Source organism: Pongo pygmaeus, chromosome 13 (assembly GCF_028885625.2).
Source record: "Pongo pygmaeus isolate AG05252 chromosome 13, NHGRI_mPonPyg2-v2.0_pri, whole genome shotgun sequence".
NCBI classification, from domain to species: Eukaryota; Metazoa; Chordata; class Mammalia; order Primates; family Hominidae; genus Pongo; species Pongo pygmaeus.
This window is the reverse complement of record NC_072386.2, coordinates 98,762,917-98,778,206: the sequence shown is the minus strand read 5'-3', so window position 1 is coordinate 98,778,206 and position 15,290 is coordinate 98,762,917. Positions and strand designations below refer to the sequence as shown.

The following is a 15,290-nucleotide window of genomic DNA, read 5'->3' as shown; positions in this document are numbered from 1 at the left end:
CTGCTTTTAGAATCCTTTATTTATTCTTGATCTTTGGAAGTTTGATTATTAAATACCTTTTTTTGGTTAAATCTGCTTGGTGTTCTGTAACCTTCTTATACTTGGATATGGATATCTTTCTCTAGATTTGGGAAGTTCTCTGTTATTATCCCTTTGAATAAACTTTCTACCCCTATTTCTTTCTCTATCTTCTCTTTAAGGTCAATAACTATTAGATTTGTCCTTTTGAGGCTATTTTCTAGATCCTGTAGATGTGTTTCATTGTTTTTTCTTCTTTTTCATTTTGTCTCCTTTGACTGTATTTTCAAATAGTCTACTTTCAAGCTCACTCATTCTCTCTTCTCTCTCTTCTGCTTGATGAACTCTGCTATTAAAGGACTCTGATGCATTCTTCAGTATGCCAATTACATTTTTCAGCTCCAGAATTTCTGCTTGACTCTTTTTAATTCTTTCAATGTCTTTGTTAAATTTATCTGATACAATTCTGAATTCCTTTTCTGTGTTATATTGAATTTCTTTGAGTTTCCTCAACAGAGCTATTTTGAATTATCTGTCTGAAAGGTCACACACCTCTGTTTTCCAGGATTGGTCCTTGGTGTCTTATTTAGTTCAATTGGTGAGGCCATGTTTTCCTGGATGGTATTGATGCTAGTAGATGTTCTTTAATGTCTGGGCATTGAAGGGTTAGATATTTATTGTAGTCTTCACTGTCTGGGCTGATTCATAGCTATCCTTCTTGGGAAGGCTTTTCAGACATTTGAAAAGACTTGAATGTTGTCATCTAAGCTATATCTGCTTCAGGGGACACCCCAAGCCCAGTAACACTGTGGTTCTTGCAGACTTGTAGAGGTACCACCTTGATAGTCTTAGACAAGATCCGGGAGAATTCTCTGGATTACCAGGCAGAGGCTCTTGTTCCCTTCCTTTACTTTCTCCCAATTGTACAGAATCTCTCTCTCTCTCTCTCTCTCTCTCTCTCTCTCTCTGTTCTGAGCCACTGAAAGCTGAGGGTACAGTGACACAAGCATCCCTGTGGCCACCACAACTATGGCTGCACTGGGTCAGACCTGAAATCAGCCCAGTTCTGGGACTCACCCAAGGCCTGCTGTAACCACTCCCTAACTACTGCCTATGCCCACTCAAGGCCCTGGAGCTCTACAATCAGCAGATGGCAAAGCCAGCCAGGCCTGTATCTTTCCCTTCAGGGTGGTAAGGTCCTCTAAACCCCAGGTGGGTCCAGAAGTGCCATCTGGGAATCAGGGACTAGAGTCAAAAACCTTAGAAGTCTACCTGGTGTTGGCACTCAAACCACACAACAGTCCTTCCCACTCTTCCTTCCCCTTTCCAAAAGCAGAAGAGCCTCACCAATAGCCACTCCCACCTGAGGCCATGAGGAGTAGTGCCAGACTACTTCCAATGTTCCCTTAAGGCCCAAGGTCTCCAAAGTCAGCTCGTCATGAGTGCTGTCTGGCCTTGGACTCACCCTTCAGGGAAGTGGGCTCAATTCTGGCCCAGAGTTGATCCAGAAATGCTGTCCAGGAGTCAAGTTCTGGAATCAAGGGCCCCAAGAGCCTGCTTGGTGTTCTACTCTCCTGTGGCCATGCTGGTACTTAAGGTGCAAGACAAAGTCCCCTTTACTTTTCCCTCTGCTTTTTTCAAGCAGGAGTTTTGCCCCATACCCACCACTGCTGGTTATGTGCTGAGTTTCATCTGAAGCTACCAAGTCTCAGACGTTCACCCAAGGCCCTTGACATAGTATCTGGGTATTGCTGCTGGCTATCCAGGGCCCAAAGGCTCTTCAGCTAGCAGGTGATAAATGCTTCCAGGACTGGGTCCTTTTCTTCAAGGCAGCGGATTCCCTTCTGGCCCAGAGTGTGTCTAGAAATGTCATCTGGGAGCTAGGGCCTGAAACGAGGGCCTCATGGCTCTGATTGGTGCCCTATCCTGCTATAGCTGGGCTTATATCGTAGATGCAAGTCCTACCCAGTCTTAATTCTTCTCTTTTTAAACAGAAGGAAGGGGTCTTTTTTGGAGCCACAAGCTGTGCAGCCTGGGGTTTGGTAAGGGGTAATATCAACACTCCGTCAGCTGCCCCAGCTGGTGTCTCTGTATGTCCAGTGGCCCCAAGTCCACTGTCTCTGGGCCTAGTTCAGTACTAGGACTCACCAAGGAGTTGCAGTCCTTATGGCCTATACAGCCTTTCAAGTGTACTTGGAGACACAGAGCATAGCCCTTGGTGGTGAGGTTTGCAAAAACCCAAGTTCAGATACCTGGGATCAGTAATTGCCCTCTGTCTAGGGCTAGGGCTGGTTTAAATGCTCCCTCCATGGGCAGGTGTCACTGAGTTTGGTCCAGTTTTCCTTTCTGCTCTAACAGGACAGTACTGAGTTCAATGCCTCACAATTGCTGTGTTTTCCATCCCTCAGTGCCCAGAGATGCTGTCTGCACCACGCCAAAACTGCCGGGGTTTGGGGAGGGTTTTTTTTTTTAATCTCTTCAGTGCCTCTTAGTGATATGAAGTTACAACCACGTACTGTTAGTGCTCACCTGATTTTTGGTTCTTTTCTGCATAGATCATTGTTTACTTGGTGTCCTTGTAGGAAGGGTGATTGGTAGAACTTTCTATTCTGTCATCTTCCTCCACCCTCTGTATCTGCTGTATCTTTGAAGTTAAGCTATTGTATCTTTCTTCTCTTCCTCCATCCCCCTTTTGCCTCTTTTTCCATAAGCATTAATTGAATAATTATACTATCCCAGACCTTAGGTTTATAAAGTTGTGCCTTGGTGTCTTTGACTCTAGATAGCCTCAGCAAGGGTAAGAAATATCTCTGTTCTTCCCAAGTCCAATCTTTTGCATGCTGTGCTAAGAGTTAACCAAACTGCTGCCACCAGGTACTCAGAGTCATATTTCTGCATTAGAGGGAAGCTGGTCACCTGTGAATTTCCTTAAGACTCAGACCTAGGATGCCCATCTTCAATGAGTGTGAAGAGCTCATGTTCTTTAGAGGAAATATAAATAGTAAAATAGACCCTTAAGCACACCAGTGAAAATTCCTACCCACAATCCTTTTTTTATGGGTAGGAATGACTACATGGTGAAAACAATCTCCTCAGCTGAAATTAATGAATAATGACTCCTGAGATGAGTAATAAATGAATCTTAATGAATCAGCTGCTTACCTCTTTACATCCTTTGGAATTAGACATGATCGATACATGTCTAAAAACAACTGTTTAGCATTATGTGCTAAATTTTGTGACCTCGTAGGCCGTAATTCTTACATACACTAATTAGTTGGGAAAATTAGAAATAACTTTGAAAGCTCCTAACTTCTTGTTCTGTGTGTTGTAGGGACAAAATCACCTGCAGAAAAACCAGAAACTCCTGTTTGTTTTTCTTTTTGTTTTGCCATTATGCTTAATAGCCTTGTCACTTTGGGTAAGTTAGTTATCTCTGTAATATTTATGTTCCTTATTTATAACCTGGAGAAGATATGAATTTCTCCATAGGGTTGCATTAAACGAGTCAATGTATATAAAGCTGTGAGCCCACACCATGTCCATATATGATAGGTCTTCAGTCAATGGTAGTTTTCTTCTCTTGTGTTATGTATATTTGACCATGCACATTATAAATTTATGTGTAATAAAATTCTGGGGTCATACTTTCTTTAAAGAATCTATAAAAGAATCCAGTTTCATCTGTATTAACTGAATTGTGCATTCAGATGGATTTTAATCTCCTTACACACTTGATCCTCACATTAAGGCCAATCCATTTAAGGTGGCGCGAGAGCCTCAGAATCAAGGAAGAGTTCATAACTAGATTTAACTGCAGCAAAGAAAATGTGGGTCTGTAAATAAGAACTGACAGCAAAAGCAAAGATTAATCTTAATGGCACACATTAACAGTATGCAATTTGAGACTGGCAGTGGAGAATTGTCCCTGAGAACTGGCATTAGGCAGTATGGGTCTTGACATGGGAATTCTCATGGGAAAACTTTCATCCAATACACCCTTTCCATCCCAAAGACATTAGCATACCCAGAGACACCATGATCAGGGAAAGTGGCCTATTTAGATCAAATCATCCTGGGTACAGACTGTTTCCATTTAATATAATAGTCATTCAGCAGTAATGACTCCCTTAAAATAACTTAGAAGTGACAGGGAAATTCGATGGAACTTCAAGTAGTTAACTCTGGAAAAACAATGAAACTGATTAGAAGTCTTAAATTAAACCCTAAAGTCTACAAGGACTTGGAGGGTTTGTGACCACCTAAAAAGTGACAACAGAATAGAATCAGGTTTGGTTATTGGAGACTTTGAACAGGCTTGTTTTACAGGACTGTTGTCTTGGGTCAGATTCCAGAGTGAGAATGATACCACTATGTTCACCAGCTCCTCTTCATGCCTATGGGTGGCAAGGAGCCAAAGAGCTGAGAAATTATGAGATGCCTACATGTTGCTTGCTTCAGGGCTGTTTACACTAATGTTGACTTTCTTGACTAGGAGGCAAAACATAGGTTTTTGTGCCTCAATTTAGTAGATCCAATAACTACTATATTTGTCCTGTCTGACAAGAATAATATAAAAACTAAAGAAGTTATAGGAATGTCTCAGAAAAAGTAATAAACAAAAACATAGTTTTTACATTCCAAAGGATAAAATTGTTATGATTTGGTTAAAAGCGTATTTTATTAACTATACTTTATTAACAGCTGAAAGGATAGAACAACTTTAATAACTGGGAAAATGCATTTTCTTTTCTAAGAAAGTATGTGTGTATCATCTGAGAAATGCATTTTCTCAGTTATTGAAGTTGCTCTTTTATTCTTTTATTAAATGAGTAGTAGATTTTTATTGTAGAAAAAATTATATTTTCTAATACCGCATATTCTGTATTAGTATGTCTTTACAGAAAACACAAATATGTACCAGTAGTTATTGAGTAATCAAGTATTTTCCAGAAGGGCATCATCCTGGGAATCGGTGTGAGGTGGGATGGTTGTTGGTGGGGCGGGAACCACCCTGTGAAGTTGTGACAAGGATTTGAGAAATCTACACATGTCCCAAGAACTACCTATAAATTGAATCAATATTACATATTGTACATATGCAGTAGATATTAGGAATAGCACATGAAAATTTCTTTCACTTTATAAAGCTTTCCTCACATTTCAGAAGTTTAGTGGCTACCTCTCTATTCTAAATTTTCAAATATGATCTATCTACTGCCTCATCCGGTGTAGACTGCTATGTACCAGAAAGAGGTGCTAATGTATGTACATGGAATTTCTCCCTGGGCCAAACACTAAACTCTGGCTCAGGGGTTGTGTAGTATGCTCAAGGCCATGCAGCTAGTTAGAGATAGGGCCAGGTTTAAAGCCCAGATTGGTCTAATTTTAAAGCCAAAATATTTTTACTCTACCATGGTGCCTTCCAACTGAGCAGATTGGCTGTTTTTGCGTCACACTTTCAAAGATTCTGTTCCTATGTGGAAGTGGCAAGAATATGTGTGCATGGCAATGTAGAACTATGATTTTTGTGTGTTGCTTTGAGCCTCAGTATTCAGCCATTTAATGTAATGAAAGAGAAAATTAAGTAGTGCCCAGTGCATAGTAGGAAAAGGAAATGACCTAAGCCCCTAGAAGAGTGGGCAGAACCATGCCTGGGGAGTGAGGAGGCCTAGCTTCTCATTGCAGCCTGGCTGCTGATCTGTATGACCTTGGGGAGGTCCTACCCTACTCTGACCTCTGTTCTCCCATTTATAAAATTGAAATGTAAAATCAAGCCCCAGAAACACAGCAGATATATTTCCGGCTTTCTAATCCAACCATGCAAAGTGGTCAAGCTATGGAACAAAATTAGACCTGATTCAAGCCTTGCTTGTTATCATTGGCTGTATTTCTGGAGCAAATAATTTAATTTAATCTAATTTTTTAACCAATTCATTCTCTCCCAAAATCTTATTGATGAAGAAATCACAACAAACATTGTTCTCTCATTTACTTTGCCAAGAGGCATGTAATGCTATAAACCCTGCTTCTGCAACTTTAGCATGTTGACTTCATTGTCAGAAAAGAACAATGGGAAAATTACAAAAACTTTCTTCATGAATGGAAAGTATTGCAAAATAGCCACAGGAGAAACCATGTTAAGTCAAATGGGTCCCAAGGACAGATTGTAGGTTTATACATATCATTCACCATAGAAATATGCTCAGTGAAACTTTCAAACAAAGTTGGTTAATAAATGAAAAGACTATATTTTGTTAGCAAACTACCTTAGAAGTAGCTATTAAATTAAGATACAACAATGACACAAGAGTTTCTGGAACCCATTGGTACCTGAGGGTAGTGCCTGGAAGGGGCTCTTAGCTTGTGGCCCTCAAAGAAGGGATAAATGTTGAGGGACCTACCCTGGAGCAATCCCTAACTCCCATCCTACCTGAAGGGTCAGAAAAAATCCCAGGGCTCTTCTAGCAATGACTGTCTAGGACCCAATATAGCTATCTTCATTTTGAATTGCAGAGAAAAAAGGGATTGTTGACATTACTCTTTTGGAATTATCTGAGAGTTAAAAAGTTGCTTAGCACTAACAGAGAGGAACGTATTCTTTTGAATCAGAGCACTTTACGACTGGAAAATAACCCTGATGTTATGAAGTTTTGCAAACCGTAGGAAAGGGATAAAGACTTTGAGGCAGAGACTTTCTGACTTGCACAATGAGGAAAAAAAGAATCAGGGACAGGATGGCTTGTGGGCCAAAGCAGGGCCAAAAAGATGATGCATTTCATGTCACTATAAGTTCTTTGAGGAAAAAAAGAAAAACCAAAGTTTCTGTTAGGAACTGAGAGCAAAGTTTCCATCAGGAACTGAGAGATCAAGAGGGAGCCAGAGATCACCACCACCAGAGAGTCAATCAATAAGAAGCAGCATAACAACGAAAACAACAATATGACTCCTTTGCTCTTTTTAGGAACCCAAAATTGCCTTGAGATAGACAAAAAACAGTCAGGAAGGTGGTCTTGATTTGAATCCTCCCATTGTGCATGCATACAAAGAAGACCTTCCATCTTATCAATAAAATCCAAATTCGATGGAGTGTTACGAAACAACTGCCCTATGGCACTTTGAAAGGAGAGGGCAATATGGCTTAAAATGACAACATATGAATGTGCAGCAGTGAGAATGAGGGCCACTCTGTCCAACTCCACAGCACACTGACAGAGAAAGCTGCCTGGATGTGTCAGACAGTCTCCCTTCTAGTTCTGGAAAAGTCACCCCCTGTCAGAACCCTCATTTGTCAGATGAGAGGTCGTTGGTATTATCTATTCCATCCATCTTCAAGGGTTGCTAGGGTGATAAGGGGAGACTAATGGTGCCAGGCAACCCTAGGTATTTCCACTTTCAATGCTTGAGCCAAAGAATCAGTTTTGTCCAAGCATAGTAGGGGCTGAGAATTGCTATATTTGTGCAATAATTTTCAAGGAAACAGAAAACAGAAGAGGAGTTACATCTACTCTGAGAAAACTGGGCCCAATGAGGCTGACCTGTAAGGAGGACGGATAGCCCTCCTGCTAAGATCCCTCACACCTTTCCCTGCACTACTTCAGTCCTTCTTGGAAGCCTAGCCCTTTAAACAGATTAAATAGTGATTCTTTGGCTACATCTCTGAGCTTCTTCAGGTCAGCCTGGCAGCTCTTTATGCCACATACAATCCAGGAAAATGGCCTTGGCTAGTGTATTAGTCCATTCTCACGCTGCTAATAAGGACATAGCTGAGACTGGGTAATTTACAAAGGAAAGAGGTTTAATTGACTCACAATTCCACAGGGCTGGGGAGGCCTCAGGAAACTTACAATCATGGTGGAAGGAGAAGCAAACACATCCTTCCTCACATGGTGGCTGCAAGGAGAAATACAGAGAAAAGGGGGGGGAAAGCCCCTTATAAAACTATCAGATCTTATAAGAACTCACTCACTATCATGAGAATAGGATGGAGGTAACTGCCCCTATGATCCAATTACCTCCCACTTGTCCCTCCCACAACACATGGGGATTATGGGAACTACAATTCAAGGTGAGATTTGGGTGGGGACACAGCCAAATCATATCAACTGGTTTCTGGAGAACCAGGTTCTTGTTCAAGTGGCTTTGGTTCTGCCCAACATCCACATTGTTGTTTATTTTTATCAGCCATTCTTACCTGGTGACAGGCCTTGGTGAGTCTGCAAGTGACCAAAAAATAAAATCACATTCCTTTTTGAGAATGTGGGCTTGAGACAAAGACCAAGGTCTTTGGTAAACTCCTGATGGACCCTATAGAAGCAAGGGTGAGGGGGGTCTCCTTTCTCAGGTCATTAGTAGGCTTCATGTCCTTATCCATGCACACAAAGTAGTCCACCCCAGGGAGGAAGGCTGCTGGAGAAATGGCCTGCCAGTGGGAGTTGTTTGGAGCCCCAATACCAGCATTTGTCTCATCTGTCTCAGATAGCGATGTGGGAAACACCATTTGAGTAGTTGGTGAAGGTGGCCCTGGTCCCCCTATGACATGCTTCTCTAGATTTCAAGGCAAAGATTCATGAAGATCATATGTCTTTTATGCAAGCCCTGTTCATCCAATTGTGATGTTCTAGGGTCAAAACTCCACTTGCATATCAGTGTTGAAAATGGGAGAGAGCAAAAGTGTTTCAGGGGCTTTAGGACCCTTGGCTGGGGTTGTGCCATCCCTGGTAATTGTACATTTTACTGGGAGTACATCTTTCCTCCAGCTACCATTGGCTTATCTATCATAACATCTAGCTTTTGTCAGGTTCAGGGCACCATAATTATAAAAGCCCATGGAGTGGACAAATGTGTGGGGAGAAAACCCACATAGTAAGGACATATTTTGGTTTTCCAACCATCACTGGGAAGAGCTTTGCCATGGCTCTCAGTCCATCAGACAGATACAGGGCACCTGGCCTTGGGCCACCGCACATGAGCCCATCTTAGCCTAGAGTGATGCATGCAGGGATGCTCTGACCCCACGCAAACTGCTGATCCCCAGTGGTCAACCCTGGTGGGAAGTAGAACGGTGATACCCCTTTCCCCATTTAGCCTTTCTAAACCATAGTCCTCGCAAGTATAAACCGAGTGGAATAATAGCTTCTGGTGAAGCAGGTCCTTGCTGCGGTGTTGTGAGAATCAAATGAGATAATTGGTTTCATTTCCCAGCACAGTGTCTAACTAATTCCATTCTTTTTCTGCTTCTATTTTCCATTTCTGAATTAAAACCAATCCAGATTCGCTCTGGAGTCAATCTCCAAAGCCAAAATCCTCTAATCCAGTGGTCCCCAACTATCTTGGCATCAAGAATTGGTTTCGTGGAAGACAGTTTTTCCATGGATGAGGTGGTGGGGTGGGAGGATGGTTTCCGGATGATTCAAGCACATTACATTTATTGTGCACTTTATTTCTATTATTATGACATTGTAATATATAATGAAATAATTATACAATTGACTGTAATGTAGAATCAGTGGGAGCCCTGAGCTTGTTTTTCTGCAACTAGACGTTCCCAACTGGGGGTGATGGGAGACAGTGACAGACCATCAGGCATTAGATTCTCATAAGAAGTATGCAACCTGGATCCCTTGCATGTGCAGTTCACAGTAGGGTTTTCACTCCTATGAGAATCTAATGCCCTCGCTGATCTGCCAGTAGACAGAGCTCAGGTTGTAATGTGAGTGATGGGGAGTGGCTGTAAAGTACAGATGAAAAGTAAAGCTTACCCACTACTCACCTCCTGCTGTGTGGCCTGGTTCCTAACAGGCCACAGACCAGTACTGATTCCTGGCCCAGGGTTTGGAGATCCCTGCTCTAATCGTCTTCCCTCTTGGGGAAAACAAATAAACTCTACACTTTTTTTTTCCCCCATAGAACTGGAGCTCTTTATGAAATGGTTGGCTGACCACTCAAACCTTATCTCCCACCTCTCTGTCTTCACAGGACCCTCACTCCTGCCCCTACCCTTTGGCTCTATCTATACCAGAGAGTCAAATCAATTGCATTCCCTGGGCCACCTCTGACCATTGCTTTCAGCACTTTGACTCACACTGTACTGCAATGTGCCATGTCTAGTTCCTCTTCTAGACTCTGTGCTCCTTGAGGGAAAGGATCAGATCATGTCTTGCTCATATTTGATATAGTGCCCAGTGTGTAACTAACACACTTTTGATTAATAAAACATCAAAGCAGACACAGGGGTTGGGGGGAAGTTGTACGGATGGCCTGAATATTGTAGAGAGATCCTCTTAGTTTCTTTGAAGATTTCCCACCAAATAAATACATATGATTTCATTTTAGAGGGGAGGATAATTGATTTTTCTCTATGAACAAGGAAGACACTTCCTTCTTCTCCTTTCTTTTTCTTTTAACAGATGTGTGATGAAGGACATAAATTACACAGGAAATAGAACGAGAAGACATAAACGTGCTTAATCCAATTATACATTTCCATCAACAGGCAGGGTCCCAAGAGAAGGGAGGGTGATTCAGGAGACAGGGGCCATTAGGAAACTTTCTTCTTCACTCTTCGTTGAAAAGAAAGAGAGCAAAGGAGAGGAGAAGAAGATAGAATAGCTCTCATGGGAAGTGAGAAGCAATGCGTTTGTTACACAATGCAAAACTATCTTGAGAAGAGTGTCCTGTCTTTGGAATGTTAAACAGTGGATACATAAACCATTTTTTGAAGACAAATGGAAAGCAAAAAACACCCAAACAAAACAAAACAAAGAAACTAGAGTGGAAAACAAAACAAGAACCAACCTTTTAAAAGAAAAGGCAATCTAATTTAGCTAGGAAAAGTCATGCTTGAAGCCAGATGCAGACAACACAGAATTCATAATTCCAAGGACCAGGTGCTAAGGAAGAGCACTGGGGTGGGGGTGACAGAGGACAGCTGGCACGCTTTCATTTCATAGACTCCACCTGATTTAAGTCTTAATATAACAATTCCATAAAACAAAAGTTTGTGTTACTTACATTTTGCAAATAAAATGAAGTTCAGAATTGAACTATTTCAAGGTTAAGATTTTTCTTCAGCTGGTTAATGGGACAATGAAGATTTGATCCCGTGTCTACACGACATCTTCCCCATCTCCTTCACTGTACCATGCTCCCTCCTATAATGGAAGGTAGCCCATTGGACCCTATTCCCCTGGCTGCTGGCTCTGGGCTATTTGCTCAGCTGGTCTTGAACCCCAGGGCAGGACCTCACAGTAACCCTTATTGTAATGCTCAGAATTCAGTGTTCATTACTACCCCCAGTGGACCTCTCTCTTTTTCTTTCATATAGCCTCGTTCCTCCTTCCAGATTCACTCTAATCCAGTGGTCCCCTACCACAGAGGCTGACTCTGGGGTGCTTACCTGTAAGTCAGGCTGATGGAGTGAGCACCACCTGGACTCTTGTCCATCAGCATGGCAGGGGCAGAAAGTGTGCCGGAGGGTTTTAAACTAGCAATTACACACTCCAGCCCAGAAGTGAAACCGCTCACCATTCATTTGCCAGAGCCAGGCACATGGAAACCCAAGCCCTGGAAATATTTGGTAAACAGCATCAATAACTACTGCAGCACCTGTTACCTTATATTTAATTAACATACCATGCATTTTACATGTTTGTTATGTTTATTGTCTGTCTCTCCATCCAGGTGCTCTCTGTACACAGAGGGTTGTGTTTGTTTGGTCGCCGATGTATCTTCAGTGCCCAGAACAGTGCATGGCAATGGCAGACTCTCAACTGATGGTTTAAAGAGTGAGTAAATATTGTCATTTCTGCTCCTTACTTGCTGAGTGGTCTTGGGCAAGTTGTTTGTACTTCTTGAGCCTCCAAGTGTCTTTTTAGAAAATGAGGATAAAGGGATGATTTCTCACAGAATTGTGGTTGGAATTAAAGAGATAAGCAGCAGAGTGTCTAACACAAATCCTAGCCCTTAATAAGCTCTGAATAAATATTTGTTTCTTTCAACCTCCTGTGGCCAAATTAGCCTCTGATTTTTAATCAAATTCTCAAGCAAATTTATGTTAAAAAAATAGAACAACTATGTAGTTTGAATACTTTCAGTAACATCTCTCTTTCCTGCCCAATGTGCAGAACAACACTGATGCTCCTTCCAAAATTTTTTTTTCCTAGAATTGCTGGAAAACTCTGTAAATGGAGCAAGCTTTAAAACTCAGGGTGGGAACAGGGCTGGGTACAGCCACCAGTCAAGTCTTTCAAACAGTGTAACAAATGATGTGTGGATGCAACTAGGGAAAACACACACATTCATTCACAAGTCTGGCTGAATCACATTTAGCCCCCAGGTGCACTTGACCTGTTAACAACATTTAGACAGATTTGTCAGCTGTAAACTTTGCACCAGCAAAAAATATATAGGCATCATGGACAACAGTATGAAGTTTCCTCAGAAGATTAAAAATGGAATTACCACACAATCCAGTAATCTCACTTCTGGTTGTATATCCAAAGGAATTAAAATCAGTTTGCTGAAGAGATACCCGCACTCACATGTTAATTGCAGCATTATTCATAATAGCTAAACTATAGAAACAACCCAGATGTCCATCATCAGATGAACTGGTAAATAAAATAGGGTATATATTCACAATGGAATACTACTCAGCCTTAAAAAGGTGAGAAATCCTGTCATTTTTGACAACATGGATGAAGCTGGAGGGCATTATGCAAACTGAAATAAGCCAGGCAGAGAAAGACAAATACCACATGATCTCACATATATGTGGGATCTAAAGCTGTTGAATTCATAAAAGTGGAGAGTAGAATGATGGTTACCAGAGGCTAGGAAGGGGGGTGGATGGGGAAAGGGAGATGCTGATCAAAAAGTACATTTCAGTTAGGCAGTAGGAATAAACTTTAGTCTATTGCACAGAATAGTGACTCTAATAATCCTTGTGTATTTCCAAATCGCAAAAATATTTTAAATGTTTTCACCCTCCCAAAATGATAAGTATGTGAGGTGATACATTTAATTAGCCTGATTTAGTCATTCCACATAGGAAATATATATCAAAACATCACATTGTAGCTTGTACCTAGATACAATGATTATTTATTAATTTAAAATGAAACTAAATAAATGTTACTAACCCACTTATTTTTCTTCTTCCCAACATAAACAAGAAGGATTTGTTGGCAACAAGGGACATTCAAACAAATTAAGTAAAGGATTTAATCCTCTCTGCCACTTCCTCAGTGGCCTACCTGGTGTGGCAAACTGCACATTCACTTCAGGTGTCAAGTTCACAGAAGCCTAAAGAGTTTCTAGGGACAAATGAGAGCATGGGGTTTGTGCTTCAGCTAGGGCTGGTGAGCATAGTTACAAGAGCCTGGACTGAGTAAGGAAAGAAAGAGCATGTCCTTCATTAACACCGAAACAAAGAGAGAAAGAAGAAAGCAAGCATACAAGTCATATAAAACTGTCCACTTTTGGGAATTCTCTTCCTTTTGTATTTTTATGAGATCATTTGCTTGGAAATGTATTGTTTGAAAAACTAAATGGAGTTCTTTTAACATGCCCCAGATCGAACTGATTGCAATGAATCAGAGTACCATAAGCCTTGTGTTTATGAAACATCTTTCAGGATACAGTGGAAAGAGAATGAAATTTGGACTCAAGAAGTGAGTCCACGCTCCACAGTTTACTGGCTGCATCAGTTTGTGTAAATTGTTAACTCTCTAAACCTCACTTTCTTCATCCTTGATATGGGGATTATAAAACCTAATTTATGGGGCTCTGGTGAGAATTCCATGAGCTAATGTTTGTAAAATGGTGTTAGTAATTTTAAAGTGCAGTGATGGTATTTATAATTATTCTGGAGAATTATAAACAATTCAAAAAAAATTTCTATTTATCCTGGAAGAAGAGATAAAGACTTATCACTGTCTTCTCTTATAGTCACCCTCCACTTTTTGTAGCACCAGTTAGTGTATGTGCATTAATATACTACTATATATATTATATACACTATTATATATTTGTATATATACTAATAATCCATTATATTACGTAGATGGGAGAGACAGAGAGAAAACATCCCTTGGTTAATATTTCCATTGTCATTTACAATTTCTTTCCTAGATTGTTGTAACAGCTCCTGAACCAGATTGACTGTCTTTGTACTGTGTTTCTAATCCAAAATAATCTGAATTAACTGCATATCTGACCATGTCACTTCACCTTAAGAGCCTTGCCTAAAGCTCAAAGTCCTAAGTTTAGTCCAATGATTCTCAACAGAGGGAGGGGAAGGTGTGAATTTGCCCCTACCTCTGCTGGTCATTTTATAATATCTGGAGACATTTTGGGGTGTCATGACAGGGTTGTGTTAGAGGGGCTTGCTACTGGCATTCAGTGAATAGAGGCCGGGGCTAAACATTCTGCAATGCACAGTACAGCCTCTCATAGCAATCACCCTGTCCAGCATGTCAATAGCTCCAAGGTTGAGAAATCTGCATTCAGCTCATGAGTTCTCCCTAACAGGCTTCTACCTACCAAGGCCCAAATTCATCACTGCCTTCACACTCTGGCCTCTAGCTTAAGTGAATTACTCTCACATCCCCAGGTCATTCCAATTGTTCCCAGATGGCATGGCATCTTTGGGCCTTTGTCCTGGCTGTTTCCTGTGTTGAACTTGCTTACCCTGCCTTCTCCAGCTGCCAAATTCTGCCTCCCATTATTTGGAAGACCCCCTTGCACCTCTTGTCCTTTAGAAAGCCTTTCACATACCTCAGGCCTCTTCTCTGTGTGTCCACAGTCCCCTTGGTCTCCCTCTCTCACTTGACTTATCACACTATAATAAAATAGAGCTAATTCGGTGATGATGTCTTTTTGGATTGAACTCTCCCAGCCATCTGTGAGTTCAGAAGGGGCTGGGACCATTTCTTCTTCATCTTTGCAGCCTCAGAACCTCAGAGCCCAGCATTGGCTGGACACATCATCTCAGTAAATATGTGTTGACTGAAATGTAGGACAAAGCCAAATCAGTGACTATCTTCGAGTTGAAGCTGCAAAGTTGTTTTGGAATATTGTAAGGAGAACCACTGAAACAAAGATTCCGTCCTTAAGGACAAAGTTTACCATGCATCCTGGACTGTCAAGGATAGTCTCATTTCACTAATGATGGTTAACATTTATTAATTTGATTGTGTGACAAGAACTTGCAAGGGTTTTATGTTGAATCTTCACTTTACTGAATGAGTACTCTTCTATGTCTTTTCATT

At 41.2% G+C, this 15,290-nt stretch overlaps 1 long non-coding RNA gene across 1 annotated transcript in view; it reads left to right on the top strand.

The window, feature by feature from the left end:
* Positions 1–13,444, top strand: part of LOC134737923 (uncharacterized) — a 130,125-nt gene extending 116,681 nt beyond the window's left edge. Inside the window, exon 3 of the long non-coding RNA XR_010123358.1 lies at positions 11,701–13,444. This is a non-coding gene — a long non-coding RNA (uncharacterized LOC134737923). The remainder of the gene's footprint in view (positions 1–11,700) is intronic.
* Positions 13,445–15,290: the final 1,846 nt, after the last annotated feature.